This window comes from Coffea eugenioides, chromosome 11, assembly GCF_003713205.1.
Source record: "Coffea eugenioides isolate CCC68of chromosome 11, Ceug_1.0, whole genome shotgun sequence".
Taxonomy (NCBI): domain Eukaryota; kingdom Viridiplantae; phylum Streptophyta; class Magnoliopsida; order Gentianales; family Rubiaceae; genus Coffea; species Coffea eugenioides.
In genome coordinates, this window is record NC_040045.1 from 6,809,502 (window position 1) to 6,828,665 (window position 19,164).

Sequence of the window (19,164 nt, forward strand, 5' to 3'; positions counted from 1 at the left end):
GCAGCACTACCCAATGGTCGCTTGCCGGGATTTCTCAGAATAGGGCTTCCATCATCATCATATGTTCCCTTCGAATTTGCTGGGTTGATGACAGAACTTGAAGCCACTCCTTTGCTTTTGAGGTTCGAATCACCTCTACGGACACAATGAGGCACAAATTGGGGCGGGGGTTGAGCCGAAGATTGAGCACGATTGCCTGTGGCATTTTTGCCGTCCATCATCTCATCCCATAGAATCATCAAATTAGCACTATGTGGGTATTGGAAGTCCACATACTGATGATCCAGCTATCAAGCAAACACCAAGAGATAGTTTATTAGGTAAAAGCTTTCTTTACAGATCAGAATCCAGCAAATAATGAGAAAGGAAATGAGCAGTTTTCAAAAGTGACATTGCTGCTTAGAAAATTCCGTGAGAACAGAAAGTGTCACAAGCCATTAATTAGCAAACTCCTCGAAAGTTTATGGAGGTCACAAAGCCACAAATTTCTGAAAGACTTAACATGGTGTAGTAGCTAAAAAACATAGGTCAGTGCAATAGGACAAAGGAAATTCTCTAGTAGGTACAGACTTAGGTGTTGTACCTCCAAAATTGCACTAAAAGTTGGTGGAAATGTCTTCCAAGGCAAAAGATTGAAGTAGTAAAGGCATTTTTCTAATAAACACAACTTGTATAACCTCCAACCAAATGTTTATTTCGCAGCATCTTTGACATTGGTTTTGCCAAGAAGTATCATTTTTGTTATCTGAATAAGTCAAATGTTTAAAAACAGTCTCCACTTGATTGAACAAAGTGCTGTTTATTGAATAAGTTACTTGATTGAATAAGTCAAGAAGTATCACTTTGTTTAAGAATAAAGTGTCCTTTTGATTGAACTATTTCCAAGCACAAACACACACTGCAATAAAAACACACACTCAAAAACAGTCTCCACTATTAAATAGTTATTGCACAAACACACACTGCAATACACAGCCATCATGTGTATTTTAAATTTTCAAGCACAAAAGAACAAAAAAAATTGCATAATTTAAACCATCAGCTCTTGAGTGCATGTAAATACTAGACAGCAGAAGTCGTCAGACCAGAAAGTAAACTTCACGGTATCAAGGAACACCATACTTGCCATAAATATCCCCATTGCTCTACTCCGGCTAATAAGCATCTGTGTTCCTCGTCCTATCCTATCCCCGTCTCTAGCTTGGCACAATTACCTCAGAGGTGTGTGAACAATCTCCACTTATCGACCACTCGATAGTACTTGGATTGGGATTGAGTTCCAGTACAAGTTATCCCGCATTCTTGAGTCAAGTAGGTTACCATTGCAGTGTGGTTTGCCAAGGTGCTCTGAGTTGCCTCCCACTTTTCATTTGTCTGCCAATCAACATAGGTGCGGATATACAGCTCCTCTTCCCAGTCTTGCCAGTGCTTCTTTTCAGACATCTATGCATGAACAGAAAATTATACTCAGTCACAGGTAGCAAAATCCAATTATTTAATGGAATCTGGTTGGCAAAAATTTAAAACTCACCTCAAAGTAGTTTATTAGGCTTTCTTCAAAATCATTTGAGTCGCACAAAGACCACTACAAGAAAAAAGGGCATTAGTGACAACATTTCCTAGTGATGACAAAAAATCGTCACAAAATGAGGTTGTTTAGTCACGACAAGGTTGTCACAATTGACTCAAAGCAGCAAAGTTTTCAGTGACAACCATTAATTGTCATCACAAAACTACTCGCGCCATGGGACTTGGAAGGCGTGAATTTTGCGATAGTGACAACTTGATAAAAGTTGTCAGTAATTCTACCTCTTTTTTTGACAACTTTTCATTGTTGTCACTATTTATATTTATTGACGACCAATTTTTGTCAGTAAAACTATAACGTAGTTAGTGACAACATAGTATCATCACTAACTTGAACATCTCCAAGGCATTTATTTAATTGTGAGCCTCAATATTAATTTATTTTTTTTAAATTTAATAATTTATTAAACTAGTCATAGTTACTCAAATAATAATAGGATTTTAACCGGAAAAAATTAATGAAAGTTTCTAGTTAGAACAACTATATAAACTTTATTACAACTTGAGAAAGAGTACATTTACCAGTTGTTCGAATTTAGCAAAAAAATTTCATCCATTATAACTTTTTAATAAATATGTTAAGAAGTAGTGATTAGAAATATATTAGTAAATTTAAATAAAAATTGAAACTAAAAATTGACTTGGATTGTCTTGATTGACTAGTACCAAATATTTGTTCAAGCTAAACATGAAAAAAAAATGGCCTGGGTACTATACAGTATACACTAGAAAAGGAACCACTCTTACTCCCCACATCCAGATGCCTTTAGTACTCTTTAACACTCTCAATCCCTCAGCCAACCCAACTCCCTTTATTCATTTTCCAAAACCTGAGCAGCAGCAGAGGCGACAATTGGCAGCCGCCGCCGTCAAAGATGCAAATCTTCATGGAAATCCTGATGGGGAAGGCCATCACCCTTGAGGTGGAGTCTTCTGACACCATCGACAATGTCAAGGCCAAAATCCAGGACAAGGAGGGGCATCCCCCCGAAACCAATGGCACCTCATCTTCGTCAGCAAGCAGCTAGAAACGGCCGTACCCTAGCTGACTACAATAGCCGAAAGGAGCCAGAAGGAGTCCACCATCCACTTCTTCCTCCACCTCCGTGGTGATGCAACACCAAGCCCAAGAAAAAGAAGGTCAAGTTTACCAGAAGGCTGGCGGTGATTGAGGGAACTCTGGACTAATTGTGCATTCAACGCTGAAGGGGATCGATGTGTTGTCCACCAATTCTCAGGTAGGTTCTCTCATGTCTCTCCTTGTTTCCCTAATTTTTCCCCGGATTAATTTGCCCTAAATTTTTTCCCCAAATAATTTCTTGCAAAATTTTTTTGGTGGCTAGTTTGAGTCATGGATTTAATCATCTCCTTTTGGTAGAACTGTTTGATCTATAGTTACAATTGCTTAAGTTACTTTTGTACAACCATGGGATGTAGACTTGATCACCCAATTCCATATGTGATTCACGGTGACAAGATTCAATTGGTTTATGTGCGGGTGCAGTTTTGGCTTGGGACTAGGTGGGGCAAAAGCTGATGCCTAATTGGATGGTGGTGGAGGGAGTGGAAGAGAGCAAGGAGGTGATTATGGTATGAGTGGCTGCTATGAGTGGCTGCTGGTGAGAGAAATAGTAGGTTAAGTGGTGCTGGGTGGAGTGGGAATTGGGGAGTGGTTAGTTGATTATCTATTGTGAAATTTTCGTGAGTTGTACGTGTGAGGAACATAGCTGGTAAAATAGCTTTGAGTGAAAAAAGAAATGGGAAATTGTGATTGGGGGTATATTTCCTAACCCATAGCCTGGAAGTTAGGAACTGGGGTCCTTAAACTCGTCATAGTAGTCATGCTATTAACCCAAATTTCTGAGACCTCATAACAGTTCCAACTGCTGTATTTATGCCTGGCACACCCAATGTTATACCATCTTTGCATCAACCAACACCTCAGAAATTACATACATAAAGAAGACGAGTTTGAATACTTAGTACTTATGATAACAATAATTAGTAAAAGCCTCGGCTGTAATGTGGAACTTAAAAAGAAGGGATGAGTAAAAGATTCCCCAAGAAAGGGTGCGAAAACTCAAGGAAAAGGAATGAAAAATTTTGCCCAACATTGAAATTTCAACCTCTTGAGACTTATAATGGTCAATAAGTATTATTAAGTCAGCTCTTATGTGACTCTATAGTTTCTCAAGCAATCCTCATCCCCCAACCCCCACAACCACCACCAAAAAGAAAAAAAAACCAACCTATTTAAAAGGAAAATGAATGATGAAAGTACCAGAAATGGCTACTTTATTTTCATGGTAGGGGAGGAGTAAGAGACAGAGAGAAGAGAGAGCAACTGAACTTTCATTTCTTCTTGTGATCCTTTAATCTTTTTCTTGATGATCATTAAGAAAGTGAAAAATATTGGTTTATCAGGCCGTAAAGATATTTATAGTGGTATCATGTAGACTAAAAAACATTTTCTGGTTTTATTGATTATATTAGTGTACTTTCTCAGGAGATTTGATTATGAATGCTAGAATCTTTATACCTATCCCCTTAGAAGTCTTTCGGTTCACGTATTAGGGTTCCTAGTAGGATGTGTATTTCCAAACCATAATGATGTAAAGTTTATTGTAAAACTACAGCATAACGTCTAATGACCGACATATAGATTTCTAAAACTACAGTTGTAAGAACAGACCTAAAGGGCTAAGAATTTGAACCACTACTTGAACAATCCAGACCAAGTTGATTTCGACAATAGATTGAGCTGTACTAACAGATATTACAGTTCTGTAAAGTTTTACAAAGCTCATTAATAATGTTTCTTTTGACTGCATTACCTTTTTTAAAAGAAAAATAAGAACCTGTACTTCTGTAATCTTTGGATTCAAAACATGAGGTGAACAGAATTTTAAATTGAGGTTGACCCAAAAAAAATATCCAAATTCATGGATGGCACACGGAACAAGAATATGCAATAGAAAATGGCATTAAACCCCATGGCCTTACCCCAGAAAATGCTATTCTTTTTCATTACTTTTTTTGTCAAAAGATATTCTTTTTCATTACTTACCTATCCCTGAAAACGATTAGATCAAGAAACCTGCAAAATTGTCCGTATGACAACTTCCAAATATCTGTACAGCCAATCAAATGGACCGGCACATTTTTGTGCAGATGGAAAATACAAAGCAAGCCAATTTTACATGTATCTGATGAGCAAGATGTCAATTACAAAGTACCAACAGCAACTTATAGAGAAGCTGAGTTGGAAATAACAGTCCAATCTCAACAGCAACTTATGGAGAAGCTTGTGAACCAGCAAAGTGAAATGCAAGATCTCCTTAAATGTTTGAAAGCACAGATGCAAGCCAACAAGCAAGACGATGAAGGCACATCTGAACGTACTGATTGGTAAGCAATTTTCAACTATATAAACTTGTCTAAATTGAGTTATGTTTGCAAAAGGGACATTCTTATAATTCTTCAGCCAATGTGAGACTCTAAATTGTGACTTGGACATATATTTATTATAGATTTAATGGCTGCTATGGTTTAAAAGTAACATAAGTTATTGAAAATTAGTTCTTGGTAGGTGACAATATTAACTTGTGACATCAAGCCTTAGGATTTCAGTGAATGCTTCTTACTTTTGTTGTTTATTTAGAAAACTTGGAGACTGTTTTGATTTTGTCACCTGAATTGCAATGTTGCTGTCCTTTGGCAGATAAATATTAAAATAAGGAAGTGGAATAATTCTACCCGTATAATCCTTGGCTCTTATTGAATGTTATTAAATTTCCATCCTCTAGTAGACTTTGTTTCCAAACTGCCCATATAATGTCTCTTTTTCTACTATTTATACAGTCACTATCTAGATGAGACTTAAAACAAATGATTCACTTTATTTTTTTGTGACTCCTTAACTAATTTTCCTTGTTTTCAATTTTTCTACCATCTACTAATAACTTTACTACTTTATTGCAGATATATTGCTCATTTTGGAGGTTTGGAAGAAGATTAGCAGTACGGCTTACATGTCGACTCAAAAACTATGGTTATAGTGCTATCTTAAGTTTAGAAAATGGTTTGGTAGCACAGAAAATGTTTGGGGACTTGGAATTGTTTTTTAGTGCATTCTTGACTTATATGCCAAAATTTTCTCTACTGAAACTTATCAAACTATTTGTAGTGTGATGTTGCACTTATTTATGACATTTGAATATTTAATATGTTATTTTGGCATTTCCTATTGTACGGGTGCCTACGTTTGTTATTTATTAAACATTGTCGATATTTTCATTTTTTAGATATTATTGTAGTAGGAAAATCATCAAATTACACATTGCAGGGCGTTGTAAATGAGTGGTATTTCTCCAGGCAGGCTGTCTTTATTGACAATTGTTGTTGTCACTCAATCAAAACTGTCGATTGATAAGGAATTGTTGCCACAGTTGATAAGGGATTTATTGACAACAAAGTTCTCACTAATTAATATGAACACCCACTACCGTTGCTTCATGCATCATTGACAAGAAAACATGTCGTCACTAAATTTATAGCTTTTACTGACGACACATCTTGTCATAAAAAGTTTCTATTCACCGACAACATTAAGGTCATCATTGTATACTATTACCGATGGAGATTCAGTGACGACGCTGCGACAACTGAAATGTTGTCAATAAAGGTCATCAGTGACGACTTTTTGCTTTTTTGTGGCGAAAGGTAGTTGTCACTGAAGACCAAATTTCTTGTAGTGAACTTTGCACTGACAGAAATAGTCTAACTGGATGGGGATTCTGATCCGAAGAACATATGGTAAGCATTCAGGTTGATTAACTGAGATGCATTTGTAAACAGAAGATATGCTAGAAGTTTGGTAACTGAGAGAGTGAGCAATGCCTTACCAGTTGATGAACTTAATTTTTTTCCTTTTTGCAATGGGCATGAACACTTTCGTTTGATGTGTTTATCCTATAGCTTTATAGTTTCAGCTCTGAAAGCCAGTGGAAAAAACAATTCTATCAACTTTAATAAGCAATCTACCTGACAGAAACATGACAAGATGTTCAAACATGTGCAGAACAAGTACAGAACAGAGGCACAAAAGGGACATAAAAAAATGCATTGGACAATATGTTCAATTACGACACACATGGTTGTGCTTTAGTAAGAACCTTGCATGAAATATTCTGTCAAGTGTAATAAAAATACAGCGAGCAATGTGCAAAGGCCTGAAATCACCATCTTATAGCTGTCAGTTGACACACAATAAGCATATAATGCAAAGTATTGGAAACCTACGAGCAAACATGCAATTTCAACTTCCCATACCATAAACTTATAAGCTTTAAGTCAATGAAATGGAGCAGCAAAACTTAACAATTCGACCCTCAGTCATAGCAAATATGTCAACTAGAGAGTACCGACGGCTATGAAACCACCATTTGGAGATACAATGAAAAACAGAGGCACAATTTGGAGATACCAAGCGTGCTCATTCAAAATGGCATTCCAAATTATCAACCGAAAGTATTGAATCAAATTAAGTTGCCAATTACTTTAGTATTTCGTCCTATTTGGATAGTGACCTAGATAAATGAGAGGACAAGGTGATTATCATTTACCGATAACCCAAAAAAAGCCTCCACAATATTAATTTGGAAATAATGCATAAATGAAGAAATTCCAAAAACCCTAATAGCCTCCAATTTCTATCATCAGAAAAGAGTCAATAACACATTTTTTGATTATACAGACCTTCGGGAGAGAGCAAATTGAGCATACATATATATAAATTGCCGGTGGCAAAGAAAGTTAATTACTAACCGAATTCTGTTAGAGCAGCTTCTGGTCATACAGCAATTGCTTACTTTGGTTGATTTTCTTTCATCCGTGAACGCCAAGAATGGAGAAGAAAATACAAGCCAGGCACAGGCGATGTGTAATGCGTCAGCACTTCAGAAGCCCAACCACGGCTTGAACTACAGGTAGCTGCAGTTCAGTTTTTGTGGAAAAAATCCCCAAGGGAGAGCTATTGTATTGAATGCTCCAAGCTTCCCCAAACGCAGGTCAGTGGGCTTCTTGTTTACTTTCAACTAGATTTTGAGCAGAAAAATCGAATCCAACGACTGATTTTGCTAGATATCTGCCCTTGAGAGAAGATAAAGGCCTAGCTTTTACACTATTTGATGGGAGAAGATAGTCAGAAATCAAGAGGAGGAGCACAGTTGAGGAGAATAAATTCTGTGCAGGGAGGAAGTGGGAGGAGCGGGTTTACCTTTACTTTTCTTCTTCACGGGTATCTTACAACGGTAAAAAAATTGTACAGTGGAAGCTACTAATTAATGTCTTACACGGCCAGCAAAACCACATGCATGGGACCGCCAGCGGTAGACAAGAATTTCCATGTGGATGCGTGGCTTATTTCCACTACGAATTCCACTCCACGTGTGACTACTTCTTACGGGCAAAGAGATTCAATTATTTGGGTTATTTGAGGTGTTGTCCAAACAGTTATCTGTAGCATTATTTGCAAAACTCAGAATAATGGCCTATCCAAACGCACCCAGAAATTATAGCTTAGGGGTGTAAGAAAATTAGAGGAGGATTTTGGGTTTAACCTCAGACAAAGAGTTGAGTTGGGAATGTGCACGGCAAACGAAACCTCTTTTTCCCAAACGTTCAGAACTGCTGTTTTCTATTTTAAACAATAGTAATCAAGTTAAACTCCCAGCCGTTCAATTGGATCTGATGATGTTGGTAACTAAAAGGCTTCACGTGAACAAAAAGTTGTGGGAATAAATTGACTGGACAAGTGGGTCCAACTTAACTTGATGTCAGAAGTGTCAATAACCACATAAATACCACTTGACCAAACACAAATTTTAGAAATTTTTTTCCAAGTTAAGTAAAGTGGGTAAATTTTGCTTGGATTGCTTGTTTCCGTCGAAAAATATTGTCGTTTTTCGTGATCACATTTTCCTATCACCTTTTTCCCTCACATATATCAAATCGCTACAGTAATTTTTCCATGAAAAATGACGGAAAATGCAATCCAAACACAACCTTACTTTCCCAAATGGAGCCTCTGAATCTCTCTACACCGACCGCCCTTTGTGAGACGCCACGCGAAAGGAGGAGTTTATCCTTTCAGGGATTCGGACTGTGGAATCAGGTGTTTATGTTTCAAATCCCGCAATTTTAGCTTCAGATTGCTGGCCAAAGCTGCCTGAATTTGTTCGGCCTTTCCATCTTACCGTGGTGTTTCGATAGAGGCAAACAGTACAATACTCCAACAAGGTTAGTGATGTGTGTACGGATGGTGAGATGGATGGCGGCCTTGACTCGAGGCTTTCAAAGAGACATTGAAGGCTTGAAGTTGTCTACATATTGATCCAAGTCAATGAAGCATCAAGTAATGTTAGTCGTTGGTTTCGTTAGTTGAGTTGGTTGTTATAGTGTCATGTTTTAATCAGTTGGTCTAGTTAATCAGTGGAGTTAAGTAATTCGGCCCAACTTATGTTAAGTGTGGACCGAACTACTCTTGCTAGTGGTAGGAAGATGGGCCGCAAAATTCTTGTCTAAAAAGGATTAGGCCCCTAGAGGCTTCTTTTGTACAAGCAAAGGGGTTAGACACTTTAATAATAAGAATTCTGTTTTGTTTTCTCTTCCATTGTTGAGAGAATCAATTCCTTTACTTGCCTTGGCAAGGGTTCTTAAGCAATCTCGCGATTATCCTTGATTGTTCATCCAGCCTATCTACTTGAGTAACTACCTCAATTGGAGTTGCCGTTCTACCGCCTTGAGTCAAGTCGTGTCGTCCTTCTTGATTTTAGGCTCCGCAATTCAAACGGTTGGACATCGCGCTAGATCCTTGTGCAACATGCTATGTGTCTCGAAACGTGTTGATCGAGGAGCGTATCAGTTAGTCTGGTTGCACTGGAGCACTATGTTTAAGCTACTGCTAAGGTGTTAGAGATTTTGCCATTATATCCTGCAACTGTGCTCACCAATATATGGCCGTTCGCCATAATTTTCCATTCACTTGGTCAATTAATCGATTCTTCATACGCATCTTCCCCTTTGTATTTGCAGTGTGGTTGCACTATGACTGTAGTGGTAGTTGTACCGCCTATATGTTACCCTTGCTAATTGTATTGCCAATTGTAATTTGGAATCGGTTGTTTCTTTAACTGGTTATCCTTGCAATGTCAGCAGTGTGCTCAATTAGGTGTTCCAGAGTATGAGGTGCGATGGCTTCTTCAACATTCAATAAATGCCCAACAAACGGGCGAAAGTCTTTGCCCGGACCGACCACTCCTGCCAAAAGTTCCTAGATTTTAGTTGTCCACTCTGTTATAGATTCCAACGACTATATCCAGTGTCTAGTGAACTATTTCAGGGTAAGTTCATTATCGTGGCAAGCCACCTGATTTATACTTCCAACCCCACCCCTGTTAATAGAGCCCAATAATTATGTCATTTCTGTGATGCTACAGAAAAAATAGTCAAGTTATTTTTATTCTTTTTGGAACTTATACTGCTGAATAATTTTTGTAGTAAACCAACCACTTCTCTCTACCTGTCGTGCTACATGTTACCTTATTCTTTTGAGCTACTACCAACTAATATTTCTAAAATAATGCCTCGAGACCATAGTATTCCAAAATCTTGCTGAGATGAAAACATGGAGGCGTTATTTTGCATGACATATGTTGAGTGGAGAAAGAGTGGGGAGTGGAACCCAAACGTGGCATCAGAGGCGAATTGGATGAAATTGGGGCTGCACATCTTAATGCAACCTGGGGCAAGCAGCATGGCTGGAGCGTTTACCATTCAAAGTTCACCCGTTTGAAGAGAATTTGGCGTGCATATGCCAAGTTAAAGGGTTTACGTTCTTCTACTGAAATAGGCATTGGATGGGACAAGAACCGGAGGTGCTTTTATAGCTGATGATTCGCAGTGGACCAATTTACAAATGGTAACTAGTTTTTTGTTTCTTCTTAATCAAACAAGCATGTATAATCGTATCCACAATTCATCTGCCTTATGCAATTGTTATCAATATGTTTGTTTGTTGGATTTTTTCCCACTTTGGTTACATGCGACTAGATGCTATTGGCTATGTTGATATATTTGGTATAGTGCTGGGTTATGGATGGTTATATCTCCCTAACATAAAAAAGGTTAAATACCTACAGCAGAAGAATGACCTAACAGCTTTATTTAAAGTATCCCTTGTATTTCTTTATTCTAGTTCTAATATACATTCGTTTAGCTGATTTCAACTAGAAAATATGTGCTGGGAGGCCAACATAAAGTGCTACATTAAAGTGCAGTTGTTCTACTTATGAATTCTTCTACAGCAATAGTCAGGGATTTTGGTCAATTTGCCGCTACATTCGCTGCTGCAGTGCCTCAGCTGTGCATCTCAGCAGTTGAGGCTTAATGCATACCAAAAATTATACCACTGGGCTTGAGCTTTGTGTTACATATGACTGTGAAATGTTGCTATTTCACACTTATTTCTTAGAATCCAAACCATTGACTAGAGTTATCTTTCAAAGTTCTTTGTATGTTGCTGTGTTATGCCACTCCCTTTAAATTTGAAATATGCACACAGAGATCAAGTCGTTTCTAGGCTGTCCATTCTGTGATTTGGTGTATTACTCATTTGTATTCCTTGTTTGTTATTACATATGATTATAGTCATACTAAATGCATTTCTTTGCCTCGCGTGATATATATTTGGGTGGCAATTGAGTCTTAAACATGACTAACTGTGTTTTTTTTACTTATATATAGGAAAATCAGGATTATAAGCACTTCAGATGTTATCAGTGCGTTGACAAATATGCTATACTGTCAGAGGTTTTAGAAAGTGAAACGGCCATTGGAAGCCAAGCTCATTCTTCTGCAGTTCTGCCATCCCAAGTCACATATATTGAGTAACAAAGTTTACTTCAAAAATTTTTCCTTTTATGGGGTTCCTTTAAAAATTTACTACCGTCACATGGTAGTAAATGGCTAACAATGTGATAATTTGAAGAATATTAGTCTCTAAAACTTAACCACATTTGACAAGGGGATAGCTCTTCATCCGATGAGGAAGACTACATCTTAGCAGCAGGGGCTGCATTGTTGTTCGGGCCGCATGCCGAATTATATGGGGGACCTATTCAGAAGGTACCCTATAGAACTTCGGCACTAACTGGTCGACATTGGGTGAAAGAATTGATGTCTGGTCACCATACACGCATTATGGATGCTACTAGATTAAATGTAGATTCATTCATGAAATTATGCCATGTTCTATCCGAATGTGGATTCGTCCCACAAAATCACCCAAAAAGGGTGACAATTGAGGAGGCACTTGTGATGACGATGGTCATGATGAGCCACAACATGCGGATGTGAATGATTACTGATAGATTTAACCATTCAACACCATTCAACAGACACTGTGCACCAAAATATTCACAAGGTCATCGGGGGATTGTGCACCTTCGCACAATTTATCATAACTCCAAAAGGGCAGCAAGAAGTCCATCCTAAAATTCTTGGTGACACTCGCTACTATCCGTGGTTTGTAGTACGGTTTGCTATATATTTGAATAAATTTAAATTGAAACAATCTTCATATATTCAATTTTATTTTGTCACCGCAAGAGTGCAAGTCTATTTATCGCTTATTTTTTTGTTTTTAAAATTTTCGTGACTGCCTGCTGGTAATTCGTGTTTTTTTATAAATTAATATGCTTACTAAGAAAGTTAGTAGTGTGAGAACCTTGAATTTTGCAGATAAATACCAATGCATACTTCAATTTCACCTTTATCTAGCATTAGTATTCCTTAATCTTTTCTAGCATTACTTTCACTCGCTTTTATATACTAGTGCATATTCCATTCGTAGTTCTTATTCTAATCTATAACATTATTTCATTTGTTTTAAATAAGTAAATAAAAATAATTTTCATGTGCAAAATAATATAACGGTGCTAACTATTAAAGCACTTAGCTTTGCTACACTAAGTTAATAATTCTTGAGTTATATTAAGTTTACTCCTTAAAAATAATTCTTTAAATTTTCAATAGCTAATTTTAATTTTGAATAAGGTTAAGTGCAGATAGAAACCTTAATATTATTTTGCAACCGATAAATTCTAGATAAAAACAATACAAGTATTCTAATCATACTTAAGTCGTAAAAATTCCGATAATCAAAGCCTTGCAAGATTAGCGTATAATTAGGCGTTCAAATCACAATTGGAGATAATTTTTGGAGCTAAGTTAGAACTGAGGACTTAAGTGGATATTAGGAAGAGAAGTAAAAAGACTAAACTACCCCTCGCAATTTCACAAAAACACCCCACGACCACAACCATTCCACGCCAAAGCCAAACACTCCCTCGGACACCATGATCATTCACCTCTCCATCCGGCCAATGCTCATCTTTACCACCTGCACACTTAAACCTCACAAACACTCCACCTCCACATTGTTATCATCGACCGAGAGTGAAGGAAGGTGAGCTGCACCATATAGCCGAGAGTGAGGGAGGAAGCTGAGAGCTGCAATTCCATTTCTGGTTCTGTCCGCAAGTATCGAAGAGGGAGGAGAGGAGGAGAAACTGTGAGCAAACTTTCCTCTGCATTCTCCAAGCTCAGCCGGTTGCTAACCAGCTTCCACCACCACCAGTTGCAACCGCTACAACCCAACCAGAACCAACCTATGTGACGCCCCGAAAAAAAAATGAGTTTGAGAACCCGGAAATTGTCTAATTTTCTAGGGTTTATTTTGTTTTAAACAAAACCCGCCTTTTCTACATTTTCTTGATTAGAAAAATTCCCCAGATAAAGTTTATGAGCAAAAATAGTTTTAAAATGATTTTTCTAGTATCGGTTAGTTTTTGAGAAATTAAAAGCGTATTTTGGACGTGGGACCCGCTAGTGCGGTAAATGCATTATATTTTTAACCACTTGTTGGAATTTTGTATTAAGTGATATTATTTTACAAAGTGTTAAGATATTTTTATTGGAGAGACAAAAGGATAGAGTTGCATTAATGGAGTGACATGTGTCACACAACCATTGGTTGGACTTTGTTGGCAACTATTCACACTTTTGACTTTTGACCAAATTGAGTAAATATCTTGAAAAATTGCTCAAAAATCACCATTTTCTTCTCCTTCATGGCCGATTCTTCCTTGAGCAAAGAAGAAAGAAATTCTTCAACTTTCTAGTTTCCATTTCACTCAATCTTCCAAAACCAACCACATAACTTAGATTCTACTCCATAAAATTCCTCCCTTGGGTGCTAGTAAGTAGTTTAGTGAAGTTTGTTTGAAGACTTAAGGTGTCCAACATCTTCCTCTCTCTTGATTACTTGGTAAGTGGTATATGAACACCCTCCTATACCTAATGATGTTGAATTTATGCCTAATGGTGGCTATTGTGTTAGAAATTGTGGTTTATTTCTTGGTTTGAAGTGATTTGGTTAAGTTTTTATTTTTTTGAGGAATTTTCTGGTTTTATGTGATCTTGATGGTGTGGTTGTTTTTGATGGTTGGTAATAAGGGGCTATGGCTCTAGTAGGTGCATATGATAGGAAATTGCAACCAATTTTGGGTTTGGATTGAATTGTGGAAAGTTAGGGTTTTATCACCCCCAATTCTGTCCGGTTTTGAATCATAGGGTTAAAGGCCGAATTGGACTTTGCTCAAAACATGAAAGTTGTAGGTATTGATGAGTTTGAGATTCCTGTAAAATTTCAGGTCATTTGGAGTAGGTAGAGTGAGATATGTCGATTTTACTGTTGCTGTTCTGGGTGATCAGAATGTGCGAACTGCGATTGTAATTGTCTGTTTTGACTGGAATTGGTTTGGATTTTGTTGTTGGGGTCTTCTGATGGAATGTAGCTTGATGTCTTAGCTACCGTATGCCTTTGGAATTTATGCATTTGGACCTGTATAGACTGAATTGAACCGATTACAGCATAGTGTGATTTGGGAACCTGCAATTACGGTTCTGGGTTGGTTTTCTTCATTTTTGACCTAGTTGTGCTAGGATTTGGACTGAGTGGCCTTCTACATTGTTGTAGCCCTGGTTCTTATCTTCGAAACGGTGGATCTTGGACCTTCATCCGACCATCGTAGTGCTTTTGGCACCATTACCGCAAAAGGACGTCAAAACTGTTTTCTGGTATTGAGCAATTGTGGTTAATTGCTATGTGATTGGGATTGATTGTAGGTTGGAAAATAAAGGAATTAAGGGGAAATGCTGTCCGATTTTAATAGCGTTGGTTACCTTAAGTTTCAAGTGAAAGGCTTGGACTTGAATGATGGAATTGGCTATATTGAACAAGGATTATGAGCCGTGGAGGTGAGTGACCTTAAACTACTTGCAACGTTACTTTAAAATGTTTCTTGCATCGTTTCTTTGATTGCATATCCTGTGTGCCGGCATATAAGTTCTTGACATGTTTTGGCTCAAATGAGTACTTGGAATTCGTGTGCTAGACTCCGACGTTTCCTCCACCGTTTAATGTTCCTGTAGAGCACCAATGGGCTCAATGTTCAATGTTCAATGTTAATGTTCAATATTAAATGATTGTTTGGAGCGTTGGACGTCTAAGTAGCATGATTTCACTGGCTCATGAGAGAAGTGAAAGTGCATTGATTGTTGAAGCATGACATTATTGAAATGAACGATTGTGAAACTGATTTGATAACTGAATTTCTTGGTTACTCGCTGAGCTTCTAGCTCACCCCAAAATGTTTTATTCCCCTCCACAGGGCTCAAGGCGAAGGAGTGGCTTGTAGTGTTTATTCATGGATTATCTCATGTGTGGCTTGAATTTGGATTTCCTTTTGTGTAATCGTTCATATTGGGATTGTATTGAACGTTTAGAATTGATTGGATGTGTAATAGTCTAGTTTTGGACTTCCTCCTGTATAATAGTTGGTATCAAGGATCAGAGTGGCGCAGTGGAAGCGTGGACGCTTCGCTTTTGATATGTAAAGTTTGGGAACCTTTGATTTCTATTTGAGATTTTATCTTGTATTTGTTTGAGGACTGTAGTGAACGACTGAGTCCCGGCGAGAGCCGGGCAGGCGGCCCGCCGAACCCTCTGGTTCGCCTTAGGGGAAAGTGGGGTCGTGACAACCTACCTGTGCGTGAGGACAAGAGCCGAGAGAGAGAGACTGACTTCAGCACTTTGTCGTGTGAGTGAGCATCCAGTGAGGTAAATTTCTGGACTGAAAAATGGTTAATTAGAGGTAGTATAAGCAAGCTTTGGACTTGCATGTGAGGTCTTTAAGCTCGGATGATGTATCTAGCTATGTGTTAATTTGATGATAAGCTACCAGAAATTGGTTGGGAAAAAGAATGGGACTGCCGTGAGTTTGAGCTGGAATGTTGTTAGCTTTAATTCGTTATTTGTGGGATGATCAGAGTTTGTATTTGTGTATTAATCACCTGAAAACAAGATGATAAAGTCACGCATGAATTTAACTAGCCTAGATTGCTCTGGAAAATAAGATATGAAACAGAATTTTTCACATGCAAACTCATCCGAGAGTAGTTGCACAAAACTCTGGAGTTATGATTGTATTTTGCTGCTGCCGAACTGATTTCTGGTCTGGAATGATAGTTAATCAACTCAGTAATTGTGCATGTGAGAATTAAGGGCAAAATACAAGGTGTTAATGTGGTTTTAATGTACAAGGAAAATTCTGTTTTGATGTAGAAAATTCTGCCGAGAGTTGTTTTGAATAATATAGTTTCATGTGGAATAATCTTGCTGTTTTAAGCCTCTAACCATGACTAACTAGTAAATTACAAGATGATTAAGCTACGCATGTAGTTAATTGGTTGAGTTAGAACAGAAAACAAAAAGAAAAATGCAATCAGATTCTGTGCAGATTATAACCGAGGCTAGCTGGAATTTTTTTCTTGAAAAATTTGGATGACTCTTGTTGTTGTTCGAATTTAATTCTTGAACCAAAAATGTTAGTCAGTTAGTTATGTAGTTGTATGTTGAATTTGAGTATTTAAATCCCTGAATAAGCCAAGGAAGAATTTTATACAAGGTAAATGGTTGCTGGAAAATTTAGCTAACCAAACGTTTGAGCAGAAAATATTGAATTGTTTCCGAATTTCACTAGTTGATGTTTGAATATTTTCCTTGGCATAAAATGGTTTCGAAACACAGGAAAAGGGTGTATTTTAAGATATACATGTTGTTTAGCAATGAAACATTTGATATCGCGAATGATTTAACCAAAAACGTGGGTATACAAATGCTGGAAATTTTCCTTGTAGTTGCCAAAGCTTGAGTAAGAATTTCCAGCTTGAAAGTGAAATTATTCTTTGAAATCATAATGGTTGCAATATCTGGAACAAGCTGTTTTAAAGTTTATAAGATATATGGATGTGAAACTCTCGCTATCTTGGGAGAATAAATCGGAGATAGTGAAGTGTGGCTGTGGAACAATTTCTTGAGTATGAAGTTGTTGAAAATTTGGTTCTTGACCTTAAATACCTGTTAGTAAATTTAAACATTTGAATTGTTAGCCTTGTTGCTACAAGAATTACTGGTTGGGTGCTAGGGGCTAATGATTGACGAAGCCCTTGGCCATTTGAATAATTTTATAAGTACTACAGGGTGATGAAAGTTAATTGCTGGAATGTCTTGGAGGCTTTACTTTTATTTTTATTGGCTTATTATGGGCTTGCTGAGACCAAGTGCTAATGATTGATGAAGCCTTGGTTGATCATTTTATTTTATTCAGAAATGCACTTGTTGAAATCTAGGGCTAATGATTGACGAAGCCCTAGTAATTTGCTATGTGATTTTTGCCATATTTTGATCCATATTATGATTTCGAAACGGAATCGGAGCTGTGGAAGTTGTATCGATCTTGCGAACTCGAGTAGCTGCGATCAAAATTAATCAAAATATTTTCCAGTTAGTATTATATTATAAAACTCCATATCTAGTGTTTTGCCTAAAACTTTCCAAATCGATAAATTCCTTTAGCTCAAACTAGCCTTGATAGCTATAGTAAATAAGTTATATAGCTTTTGGAAACTCTAAGTCTTATTTTAATTCTTTCTTTCTTTAAGCTTTGCACTTGGATAGTTAACTATAGGAAAAGTTCCAAAATACGAGCTTTACCAATTTTAGTGAAAAGCTTGGGAGACTTGCTCGGCAAGAAACCCTATTTTAGGAAAAAAAAAATAGTTTTTAAGGATAATTTTTGCAAAAGCCGTAACTTTAGGGAAATGTTCAAAGTAATTTTCTAACATTGCTGTTGAGAGAATTGTCGACTTATTTCAAGAAAAGGATACTAGTTACCCTTTATAAAGAAGAGTATCTTACGGAAAACTATAAGAAACATTTCTACTAAGTTTGTCAAGTTTCAACCTAAGTAGATTCCTAAATTTTTCTAAAGGTAGTAAACTAGTAATATATTAAGTATACCTCAGCATGTATAAGCTTAAAAACTGAACAGAAACTTATAGTTTCAAAATTTGGTTTCTAGGATTTTGCGAGGACGCGGAATTCGATTCTCAACCTGATATCTGAACTCCACTCTTGGTGAGTGCCCCTGCTTGTTTTATGCTTATGTGGTTAAGCGCTTTATCAACTCGCTATGTGATGATTGTCAAAAATGAAATAAATGGTTTCTGATCCATCGAAGTGAGCAGTGTGTACTTTATCGCACTAGCCGTTCGAGTGGTGACGTGTGTGAAACATTTTCTAATAAACCCGTGAATCTAAATGTAGTTGCGTCGTTGGGTGAATCCCTCGACTCGTGAATCCAACTACCATAACTTATGAATCCGTGAATCTAAATGTAGTCGCGTCGTTGGGTGAATCCCTCGACTCGTGAATCCAACTACCATAACGTCGGTGGGTGAATCCCTCGACTAATTTTATACGGGTATATCTCGAGTATACTGCGTCGGTAGGCGAAGTTCGGGCCCGAAGCAGAGGTATGAACGGTGACGGGTTAGGATTAAAATAAGTGGATCTACATGGACTATAAGTAGTGAGAGTTGACGGAGGGTCAACTACGATGAATGGCGATCAAGCGAGGAAAATGGCTCCTGAGAGCCCCTGTATCCTACCTTGTGTTGTTATACGCTTTCCTAACTGTTCAATTTGTTTAAGTTATTTCTCGTTGTTTGATTTACGTGAATGCATGTTTTGGGGCACCACTGAGCTTTAGCTCACCCCACGTTTATTTGTTTTCCTTACAGGTCTGGAAGTTGAAAGAATTTGAGCTGCTTATATTTCCTATGAATGTATTTGAATAGCTTGAATTTAGATTTCGGTTTGTAATGAATTCTACGTTAAGTTCTGTACCTTTTATTTTGGTTGCCACTTGAAGCTGGAAAAATGTAATCCCAAATTCTAATATTCGGTTTGTATGTTTTTATTAGTATAGTATGTCTTTAACCTTGCGAGTAACGTGTGAAGTGGTTAAGAGCCGTCGTTTGGCTAAGTTGTATGCCGTTATCTTTGAAGCTAATGAGGTGATAGAAATTGATTTATTTCGGAAGAATTATTTT